Raw genomic sequence first — 12,759 nt, 5'->3', positions numbered from 1 at the left:
CTTACGCGGAATTTGATTCAGGTATGCCGAGCAGGACGATCGCGTGTGACGCTACCAGTGGTACCCCGGAGCTGTTGTCGAATCGACATAAAGGGGCCTTGCTATATCATGATCCTCTTCAGCTGCCAAATCCTGAGGACGATCCCATCTACGAGAGCCTCGACACTCGACGCTGTCTCGTAGCCATGAAAGCCATTGTAGAGGGGACACTCTATTCCTCGATTGTGCTAATCGCCCTTCTCTTCGTCTTGCAGCTATACGTACTAAATTGGACGCAATAAACACGCGGATAGTTGAATACGGACATTTGCGCGATATCAATAGAGCTTGTAATTAAATCCTCCTTCTCTCCGCTTGTACGATGACCGCTCGATCTCTTTATTCAAGATTTCAGTTTTTAAATAATGGAATAATTATCTGTTGGCTATGCATGTGCACGCGTATCAGATATTAATATTTAAAGCTTTATAATGTAGGCGGTGGAGTTCAGTCTCTTAAATTTACAATTATGTAAAAACATTTTAGAAATAAATTTTTATGGATGGGACTAGTGAGAAGGATTAAATATCATAAACATAGATTTTTAATAAAATGGATTTATTAAAATTATTACACAAATATTGAAGCTTTAATGCAACAATATAAGAGAGATTTAAAGTGCTACGAGCGCGATTTATCGTTCACATCTTCACGCAACGCTCGTTCGTGTGTTTATCTGAGTCGCGAGTTTTTGCTGTCCATGTTTCTCGTAACGCGTTAAAAGCAGCATGCACCGCATTTCCAGTTCGCGTCCTTCGCGGCTCGTTTCATCTCGCTCAAATTTAATTCCGCTTTCGGTGCCCTTTGGTTAAAGTTCCCAAACGCGACTCTGATGTCATTAACCTGATGCGGTCAATTTAACGCCGCGCGTAGCTGTTATTTTGGCCACCTGTAAAAAGCAAGACAAATAATTTTATCAATTTTATATCCTTTTCATTTCTCTTTCATTTCGAGTGCTAAAAGACAATTATATTATGTTTAAATGTATAAAAGAAATTACATCCTTTTTACAAAATGGCTGAAAATGGAGTAAAATATTTCTGGCAAATGAAGTAGATAGATTGACGTATTGTAATATATATACCCTACATTTTTACGAGAGAATATAAAGTATAAAGAAAAAGAGAAAAGAAAAGAAGTCAAAGAGTAATGGATCATATTATAGAAAAAAGAATGACAGAGGAGGGCAAAATAGAAATTGATGAATCTAGCGAATGAAAGACGGAAAAAAGGAATAAGGAGGACAGGTTGTGTATGTAAAACAAAGCATTGCATTCTCTCTTGACAAATACATCACATGGATCACATTCTTATGAAGAAGATAAATTATAGTAAAAGTCCCCATGATCATTTTTATCGTGCCGAGAAAAGCCGTAGCAATAATTTCAAATAAAGCAAATCTCACGTAATGAGTAAAAATAAAAGAGCGTAAGATGATGACAAAAGAATTCGTTTCGCACTTCTCGCCTTGCCCATCTGTCGACGTGTCACGTATACGCATACAATGATACGCGTAAAACATTTGTCCGCTTACTCCGGATTGGCGCCCCATCTACGAGACTCGATTTTACTATCGTGAGAGAAATGCAGCGATGTTCAACGAGGGTTCGATGGAGTGCATTGCCCGGATAGCTCTATAGCCGTCTGGATTTTGGGAATGCCGCCGGACCTAATCTCTGGCAGATCGAGCGGATGGCTGGTAGCGCGACCGTTCGCGAATCAAATCAATCGGTGACAAATAGACTGAGCGAGCGAGCCCTCGTCTTCGACGGTATAAACGTTGCCATCGAGTCGTTCGCGCTCGATCGCCCTGAATCTGATGGAATTTGATGGAGATTTTGCGCGGTAAACGAGGAGCGATTCCGCAAAACTCAATCTCGCTGCTTACACTCGTTTCGTGAGTGCGTTTCGATACCGTCGCGCACGTGATCCGGAAAATAGATTTGAATAACCGATCGCACGGTTAATCCCCCTTTTTTAATCGAAGAGGAAAAACGTCGTTTCTTCCCTCGATTAATTATAATCGCTGCGTTCAATCTGTTTTTTTTTTTTATTTTTTTATTTTTTCATCTAACCGAACTTCGGTGTCCGACTTTTTCTAGTTATACGTATGTGCAAGTTTATTTCCGTTTAAAAACTTTTAATCCATATGAGAGAGGAAGAGAGAGAGAGAGAGATAGAGAGAAGATACATTTTTCGCGTCATTAACGTCATTTACATATTATATTTCCAAAAATACAGGTACGCAGAGAATCAGTGGTCGATTTGTAACTTTTGATATCCGGCGTAACAATGCTGCTTTAATTTTATTTTATTACAGTTATGTATGTTATCCATACAATATATTCATATATTACAATTTTTGTTCAATCTGGTATAAATATTTATAACAAACAAATGTAGAATTATTGATAACTGATTTTATCGAAAATATTTAATTCTTGCAAAAAATATGCTTTAGAGTATCAAGATTTAATGAATGTAATCTTGAGTGTTACGATTTGACGATTGGATGTAGAATCTCTTGATGACGCTTAGGATAATCGATTACTCCAGTTAGGTAGATACTCTTAACAAGGGATTCTCGACTACCCCGAGAATAACTACTGGAGATAAACGAGAAGTCAAGACACGCAAACGCTGATAATACATCACCGACAAAGTACGTCCTTTGTGAAAAGATGCCCATCGATCGATGCGATTTGTATACATATAATAGCGATTGTTATTTGTGAACGCATCTTTTGATTATACCAAGTTTACGTCACAAACTAGATTCTCGATTTGGTTTTATACGACAAATAGAAGTCAATGAACTAGAAGTGTAAGCAAAAGATAAGGGATGTGACATAAAGAGATAAAACTAAATTTATTCACTGTCTGCAAAAGCTTTCTGAAAGGCCACTGCACTCTCGAGATTTCTCGGTTTTATGAAAAAAATTCAAGATTATGTTTGTGTTCTTTGATTGAAAAGAATAATTATAATAAATATAATACAAAAACCCAATTATCAAAACTATTAAACAATACATAAAATTTAGCATTTTATAGACTATTAATTATTTATAACGTCATTATTATTAAAATCAGAAAATTTATTTTATGTATAAAATTTGTTTACAATCATGTTGAAAGATTCAGCTTAGCTTCTGTCGAATCTTGTAAGGACGAAATATAGTCTTACATTAGTAAAAGTGAAACGCGAATCAAGTGCATAAAATATAACATAAAAACTTCCGGTTTTCCGCAAAAATATTGTCGTTGTGTGAAAAAGAAAAGAATGATTTTATTCCATCGGTGTTGGAGTACTATGTCAGTTTTATGTAACAAACAAACTGAACTTGTGTAACGAACAAACTGAAACTGTGCGCTTGAACAACTCCGTGAGTTTTGCTTTTTGACATTTTCTTTTCTCTTTGAAATTTTTCTGTTCTTGGTTTGCTATATGGTCCATCTTGTCACCTCGCTTGATGAGAAAAAGATTTTTCTTCGCTCTTTCATATAAAAAATTAAAAAACCGTGAAACATTTATTGTGATAATAACATATTTTTAATTTCATCTTTAATACGTCATTTATATATGTATATGTTATACAAGATATTACATTTTTCTATGTAATAGTTAAAAGTTAAAGCAATCAATAACTTCAAAAGTAATAATAATCTCTTACACCACATGTGACATTTATGTAATATTATATATAGAAGCCTAACTGTTAATACTACTAAACGATACGTAAAATCTTGGATTTTATAGATTATTAATTGATAACGTAATAATTATCAGATAATTAGAATAGTTATTTTATGTATAACTTTTTGTATCATATCGAAAGATTTTCAACTTAGCTTCTGCCGAATCTTGCTTGTAATATAATTAAAATTTATTGTTAATAATTATAAGTCCTTAATAATAATTAGAAAAAATTCTTAATTATTCTTAAATTAAATTAGAGAACGAAAGACTATAAAATTCAAATTACAAATAACCTTCCTAATTCTTTAAGTTACTTTGCTTCTTAAGTTCGACGGTACTAAAAATTTGATATTGGATTAAGTTTGTAGACAAAATTAAATAAAGATCTGGAACGTCTAATAGTTTTGTAAATCATGCGAGCGTAAAGTACGGATTAAGCTAGGTTACTGCCACTTTGGCTTGTTAAAGTCTTTACAGTTAAGCGTATCTAATGTGTAGTGAACAGGGAAATGTGGGAATTATTTAACTATTATCAGAAATGATAGCTTTTATGCGCGTTTCAAACATCAAAAAAGAAGATTTAATAATTTTGTAATTTATATTGTTGAAAACTAGAATTATAATTATGCAATGATAATGAGAATATCGTAAGGATAATGAAAAAAAATGGCATATAAATGTAAAATATAATTTTTATGGCATGATAATATGATATCATGTAGCTTGACTAGTTGATTTTTCAAATATTATTCTATTGAAGATGCATTCAATTTGATATTTGATACTTTGAGAGTGTTGGAATGTCGGAATAACTTGCATAGCGTAAAGAGAGCGGAACGAATTCATCCTTTGACAAACCTTCGTTAGCTTTTCATCGTCACTGTGCCGGGGTTCGTTTAAAGGATCCCGTCTCCGATTTTCCATCCTGTACAGACGGCGCGTTGAAAAGGAAGATCTGCTCATTAAGGTCTTAGTTAAGCAATTTTATTCGTTCGTTCTGCGAATATTTGTATTTTGTTCTTTTTATTTACAGAAAGAGAGAGGGAGAGAGAGAGACAGAAAAAAGGGAGCGGAAAGGAAAGAGAGAAAATATAATATCTTAATATGAAATATATAAAATTATATAATAACATATAAGTATATATCAAATATCCTATATTCTATATTTCTTCATTACATATTCATATTTTTATTATATGTCTTTGAAATCTCTCTCTTTTCTCCTCTCTTCTGTAAAACATGTTGCAATTATTTATTTATTCGTTGTATGTAGATTTTATGTGATATTATTTGTCGCAATTTAGACAAATAAAACATTTAATTCATCTATTTTTGTTTACGATTTACGAGAGGAATTCTATTAATAACTACCTAATTTAATTAGCATAATAAAAACCTTCCTAAATAAGTTATTCCACAGAGGAAAAATTATTCAAGAAAGATCAAATATCATCTAGAAATATCTTAAATTTACAGTGAATAGAACAAGAATATCTAAAAATTAGAGCAATACGATATTATCGATGAAATTATTATTCTCATATTTTATTTTTAACCAATTTTTATTAGTATCCTGCGATGAATTATGGAATTTCATGCATCAATAATGTTCTTAAAATCTATATTTTGTCTGAATATATAGAACTTCTATATATTCTATAATTACTAAAATTTTATAAAGATAAAAGAATAAAACAATTCAAATATATATTAGATAAGAGAATAGCTAACATTATTTTAAATATGCAAATTTAGAAATTATAATCGTGATTTTTTCAAGCAATTGCAACGTGCCAGAAAGAATCCTTCAAGATATAAAATTAAATGAAATATTAAATTGCCGATGCTGTAGCAACTAGTTATCAGGTCAAATACAAAAGAGTCATAAATAATAGAACATTGTTAACATTTTAATTTTACAAGCCGATATTTTACACATACACACACACACACACAGAAAAAATAACTTCCACTATGTCGACTTTTTTTCTTGACAAAAAAAGAGTAAATAACGTGATTGTTTTGTCTTTCCCAGAACAATCACTTTATTATTGCCTTTTCTTGGATTTAGCTCACATTATATCGAAATATAATCTATGTGAAATTGCACTTCTATTAATTATTATTTCGCCAATAATCTGCGATTATCAGAGAGAGAGAGAGAGAGAGAGAGAGAGAAACCAAAGGCGAAACAATCAAAACCACAATAGGATTATAAAATATAATCGAGTACGAAATGGTCATACTAATGAACCTAATATCGTACATTAAAATAATTGCTCGTACAGATTAAACAGGTTTCATTATTCCGTCATTAATAATCAGTATCATTATCGTTTCATAAATCATGATCTCATCGAAGAATCAAAATTGAAATTTTTTGCAGATCATTAACCAATTTGTTTTGTTTCGAATAAGTTGATAAGAAATGCAATCCGTCTGAAAACGTAAAAATATCGCGGCAAACGTATATGATTGTGGTAAATAAAACAGTTACGCAAATATACAGAGAAATTAGACCACGAGAATACAGTACGAGACAAAAATACAGACAAAAGCGAAAACTATGCTTGCATGAAATGTAACAAAGTAATAAGAGATCCACTCGCGAAATTGCTACGAGATAATACGCAATTTTGTCAAGTAAAATTCTGGGAAAATGAAGATAACTTATGAAACGTATCTAAACGTCCGTATAGTCAAACTGCGAGGAAACAGGAATGGGAACGAGAAGAATATATAGACACAAGAGGACACTCTTGAATAAAGGCTGACGGAAGCGGATACGAACGAATGCTGGTACCGGAAGATATGGGTTTTATTAGAACGCGTTTTCTACAATACTTGCGAAGATAATAGTTGCAAAATGCCAGTTGATATACATATATGTATAACAAACGCATTTCTCTTCGTGATTAAAAGTTGCTAGTCAACCAACAAATAATTTATAATTATTGTTAATATATGAGAGCTGCTCGTCTTTAAAAAATTAAAAAATCATTATGTGTGTGTCTGTGTAATTTTTTTTTAATGTGACATAATAGAGTCCACTATTTAGCAAATTTGATAAAAGATTGAGTTTGATTTAATAAAGCTTCTTATTATTATTGGATGCTCTAAGCGGATTAAAAACAGAATTACAATAATGAAGACAAATTATCAAGTGAATATTCTCTTTCATAACTCCTATATTCTTTGTGGACCATTAAACTATTTTAGGAAGTTATGCATTGTCAAGTTTTCCAGATGCTCGCTACTTGCAGCCTGAGTTTATATTAATATGCGATTAAACTCTTCGTGCGCATAACGGATAGTAAACTCCATTGTGCTAGAAATCTTTTCTGTAGTTAAGTATCCCAGATAATTCATTTCTGCACTTGATTCTATTAGAAACATAAATAAAATAATATTGTTTTCGCAGAAAAAAAATTGCTATTTTTATTAAAACAGCATAAATGTTTTTCTTTCTAAAGGTAATGATAAAACTCGTTTTTCAGTTCTTTCCATTCTTATAAAGCGAGACAAATCCTAATTTAAACTATGATTTAAATTAAACTTTTCGCGAAAAATCTATCTTTTTCATATTTTTAATATTTATATATTTTTATACTTTCTATATTTTATATTTTATATTATACTTGTAATCAAGATTTTCATATCCTAACATTTATATCAAAGCAAAAGTGATTAAAAATTCATCAAAGAATCTTTTATTAAAATTAAAGCCGTGGAGTTTTAAGACTCTCTCTGCATCTACAAATTTGTTACTCAAGACCAGTACCGATTTCCTAATAAGGGAAGCAAAAGATAAAGCAAAGAGAGAAAAATATTTGAAGTAAGAGATAGTTGCTGGAGTTGTTCCCACGTCACGTAGATGCCTCCTCACGAACTTACAGAGCGCTCGATAACACGTTCTCTAAATCCTCGATAGCTGCAACTTTGGCTTATGTTAATACGCGATTAAATTCTTATCACTCGGCGGACCGTAAATGAATCCAGTTGGCGAATTCCGGGCACGTCCTAGTTTGGTGCTCTCGATTCGCCAATGGCGTGGATCCTACATCGAGTACCGCTTGAAAATACAGAAGTCTTAGCAACACTGAGACAGGGCCGGTTTCAGAGGCGTTAAAAATTGTTCTAAATGATTTTAAACAGGATCGCGTTTACAATTTTCTTAATCCCCTCTTGGGATTCGTATTATTTCGGATAAGAATAATTCCACGAAACATTTAATAAAAGAGAGTATTGGATGAAAATAGAAATATTATAATATAATTTGTAACAGCTCTTTAAAAATTAATATACATATAAAAGGCAATAAGAGCTAATTAAGTTCTGTTATTAATATTTATTTGTGGAAAAAAATTTTTTAACATAAAATATTAGACAAAAAAGTTCGAACGTTTCGGTTGCCTTTTTCAACCTTCTTCAGCGCATCATTTAAAATTAAAGATTAATAGAAATTAACAATAAATTATTCATAACTGTCAATATACTAAAACTACTTTTTTGTCTAATATTTTATGTTAAAAAATTTTTTTCCACAAATAAATATTAATAACAGAACTTAATTAGCTCTTATTTCCTTTTATATGTATAGAAATATTATACTAAATACTAAAATAAATCAAACACGCCGCTTAAATTTGTGATGCAGAAAATAACCCGATGTTACATATCCACATGTGTATCATCTTGACCCAAAACAGATCTCAAAAATTTCGTGCTCAAAAACTATAAGGACGATGAAAGGGGATGTAAATGTTGCCTTTGCCTCTCGAGATGCACAGACGACTGATCCCGATTCTGCGTCAGAGACTGAGTGGCACAGGTCATCGCAAAAAGGGATAAAAAGAAGGAAGAAAAGTGTCGTGCGTCATCATCGCACTCACACTAAATTCCGAGTGTCGAAGCGCGCCCGGGCGTTCGCTACAATTTCAACTTGCATCAATTACCAAGATCTCCATCCTTTTTCCCGCTCTCGTCCATTCTCGGCGCGGCGTCCCGTGTAATTTCCCCTGCCTGGAATAACCCGGCATACGATTAAAAGCCTTCTCGCTCTCTCTAGTTTATATTGAGAATTATTCGCAGCGTGTTCGCGTAGATAGCATGCGAGAATCCGAATGTATATTTACGTGTATGCGATCCGCGTGGCACGATGTGGACGAACATTTCGCTGTAAAAAGTATATCTGGAGGATAGATGTAAATGCATGCAACCGCTGATTAACATTTCGCAGCGTTGATTAGAATGTTAGCTTCGTAGCGTAACATGTAATAGCTAATCGAGAAATCAACAGAATTCATACGGCTTTGTCACGTGCGGGATAAAACGATAAGAACCACGGAATAAATTAAAAGCTATACCGCAAACAGAATTAGTGAAATTTATATCAATAAAAAATACGAACGATATAATAATTGGGAGTTGAAAGAAAGTAATTATAGAACTAAATCGCGAAACGAGTATTTAAATTAGTAAGAAGTATAAATACGTCGGAAAAGTTTTGCGCGTTAAGTCGAAATAAAAATTTGACGAAAGAAAATAGAGAGCGATATATAAATAGATTCTTGCATTTTTCATGTCTCATTTCTTATTGGAACACTAGGACGGTTGTTTTAACAGTCGCAAGGCGACTGTTTTACTATTTACTTATGTGGCTATTTGCACCGGTATAATGGCAGAAACTTTCCAAAAACCGAGTGCAGAATATTCGCCGTTTTAGAAATTATTAAAACCAGGACGTCCGGTTGAAACTTCGCATTACCATAAAATAAAGCAAAGACCATGTTGAAAATTATTAAAGCTCAGAATGTACTACTCATGACGCTGGGAACGCAAGTAATGGAAATGTGCTGTTAATAGCGCTGCAGAAATGAAAAGGGAAATAACAGGCATTTTCCTACTTTGTAGGAGACATGAAACATAATTTATCGCGTCATATACATGCTGCTATCTAGAGATTACATTTGCGCATAGTGTTTTCGTATATTGTCTCCACGTGTAATATATGTGTATATCATAATATGGAAGAAGATTGATTCTCTCTTTCGCTCAAATATTTTTTCTTTGCTAAAAAATCAATTTTTTCATAATGTAAATGTTTCAAAGAAGAGAGAGATCTTACAAATAAAAGAGTTTTTCTCAAATTAACTTTGGAAGTTGATAAAAAAAAATTAGCAAATGCATAGCTAGATCCTTTTTACTTTTTTAATTTTCACTTTAATGTTTATTTTAAGAAATTTTTAGCACATATTTTTTTGTTATAATTAATTGTAAAATTTTATAATAATAATATAAATAAATCAAAATTTTTTTATCTGTTATAATATATTTGCACAATTATATATATATATATTGTTGTGTTTTAAACTATAATTTTAAATTTCGCAAAAAGAAAAAGATTATCATTAAATTTAGCATTAAAATTTGATGCGATAGAAATGATTGATTTTTTACACAGAACCTTAATCGAGTTTTCGTGTAGCAAATAATTCCAGAAAATAATTTTATAATTACAAATTCAAGCAAGTTATAATTTTACAGAAACAAAATTTTTTATGTATTTTTAAAACATTATAGAGGAAATTTAAACAAAAAATTAATATATAGAGTTTTAATTTAATGAAGAGTACGTAAAATATCAAGATGAAAAACGCTAATATCGTCACAGTGGTAGATAATGCCTACCATTCATAGCAATTGCAAAACGATCATAGTTTATACTTTTATACCTTTAATACGTTTTGACTCATATACAAGTGTCTCAAAAATCTTATAAGAAGTATATTTTTTTGCAAAATATATGCAAAATATATTTTTAGAGTTTCGACATTTTATTACAGTGTGTATCTATCTAATATTAATATATCGTTAAAACTATCGAAATTATTAATTCTATTAATGTTCAGAAATGTTATTAATATCATAAAATAATCTTTATTTTTTTATAAGAGAACAATTTAATTAATTAAGACACTTTAAAAATAACATTATATAATATCTTTTACATGATAACATTATATTTTTATTTATCAATATTTAAACAATTATTATCTCTCTCAGTTTGGTCTCTCGTTGGCTATTGACACAAATCGCGTATACGTGTTTCTATATATGTATATATCATGTTGAAATAACAGAGGAGGAAAAAGCGTCGGATGCGCATACAGCATAATCAATGGTATCGGTATGCGTAATCAGTACGGATCGATGCATTCAGAACGATGCACTTTTCGGACTATAACAGGATTCAATATTATCAATTATACACGGAGAGGATGATTTGTTCTATATCCTGTTTTGTCTCTTTATGTTAATGTACGCCCTGATCAGATTTTCCATTTTAATTATTCCGCTTGAAAGTAAAATCTGAAAATGCACGAAATTAAGAAAGCGTTTTAAATATGCTTTAATATTTTAAATTATCAACAATAAAGGCAGTTGAAATAAAAATACCAAATGTATTTGTAGTATTTTTTATTATTATCTCTAAGAAATTAACGAGAATTATACATATATAGTTTGATGAATATTACATTGATAAATATAATTATTGTCTAAGCTCTCTATCTCTCTATCTCTCTCTCTCTCTCTTTTTCTATATTACTATTAGATGTTCTTTTATATTATTTAAATAAATTTAATAGAGATATTGAATTGCGTCTTATTTTGTGTTAACATAATCAGGATATGTGTGTAAAAAATTCGCGCAATGCAGTTTCCCTTATTACTAGTTAATTCAGCGACCGATGGTGCAAATTTAGCAAATGAGAGACTTCGTCGAGCTATTTTCCACGGCAAACACCACCGGCTTCAGTACATATTTTTTGCCGATATAAACTCGAAGACGCTCATTTCGGTATCCGTGCTGTTTTTCAACTTCCACCCTTCCTACCTATCTAACTCCTCGCACAATTGGCAAACCCCTGGCACACGGATTCAATTCTCAGTATTGGTAGTTTCTGTAACTGACACATAACACACTGCCAGTTATATAAGAAGCTTTTTATCTGCTAAGCAGAGACGCGTCGAAATTAACTTGCGGCCGGCGACGATACATTGAAATATAAAAATTAAATTCCTCCGATCGTATTATTTAATATATATATTACTAGTTAGCTGAACCGTGAAAAATTCTCGATATTTTCGATTCCGCCACGTAAATTGTCCCTATATATTTTTTCTATATTTCTTTTTTCCGAGAGCGCCTGTCTGAATAAACATCGCACGATCAATGTTATCGTTATTATCGCCGCCGAGGGCATGGCAAATGCCTTTTGCGATATTCCCTCTTATATTCGATGATATATATGTGCACGAAGTATATCTGTGTACATCGAGAAAGCAGAAATATATATCTCTTAATCATTTTTTTAAATCAACATCTGTAAAATTGGTAAAGTTTTTAAAAGGACTCTACTATTGATATAATTAATCGAAAGGTAATTTTATAATTTTTTCCTCTCTTTTTTAAAACAAAGGATATTATTCTAAAGCGGAAGCTATCGTGATAGATGAGAAGTTTCTTACGAGATAAAAGAGATTCAAATAGTTTTTATCTCATTATCTAAATCTTGATTAAATGTCACATCAATTAAGGCAACAGATTATTATTGGCGAGCAATGCAATCACAGCATAATCGATTCGCAGTGTGTCTTGTGTTAATGCAACGACGACGACGACGACGACGACGACGACGACGACGACGACGAGGATGACGATGACGAGACTCCATGCAATTCGCATGCAAGATTCGTAGATGAAAAGCCAATCCTCAACGAGACGCGACCGCTCGCAGAACGTCGCGTTGTCTTCCGCGTAATGAATACGGAATTGAATAACATGCGGTTGTCGGCATGTGTGACATTCACCGCGGACAGGCCACCGGATGGCCTCAGCATCCGGCAGCCGCTCGTTGCGCTTATCGAACTGTTTCGAGCGAGATTGTTGCACACGCGCCGCACCCTTTATCGCTCTCGATGATTTAATCACAAATTTTTTCCGCGTATCTTCCGCATGC

At 32.3% G+C, this 12,759-nt stretch overlaps 1 long non-coding RNA gene across 1 annotated transcript in view; it reads right to left on the bottom strand.

Moving 5' to 3' along the window:
- Window positions 1-666: 666 nt before the first annotated feature.
- The window catches only part of LOC146721459 (uncharacterized), a 226,235-nt gene continuing 214,142 nt past the window's right edge, over window positions 667-12,759 (bottom strand). The window contains exon 3 of the long non-coding RNA XR_014925655.1: window positions 667-928. This is a non-coding gene — a long non-coding RNA (uncharacterized LOC146721459). The remainder of the gene's footprint in view (window positions 929-12,759) is intronic.

Source organism: Nylanderia fulva, unplaced genomic scaffold (assembly GCF_048542155.1).
Source record: "Nylanderia fulva isolate GAGA-0341 unplaced genomic scaffold, ASM4854215v1 Scaffold47, whole genome shotgun sequence".
In the NCBI taxonomy this organism is placed as follows: Eukaryota; Metazoa; Arthropoda; class Insecta; order Hymenoptera; family Formicidae; genus Nylanderia; species Nylanderia fulva.
The sequence above is the reverse complement of the archived record's forward strand: the minus strand, read 5'-3'. Positions and strand labels throughout refer to the sequence as shown.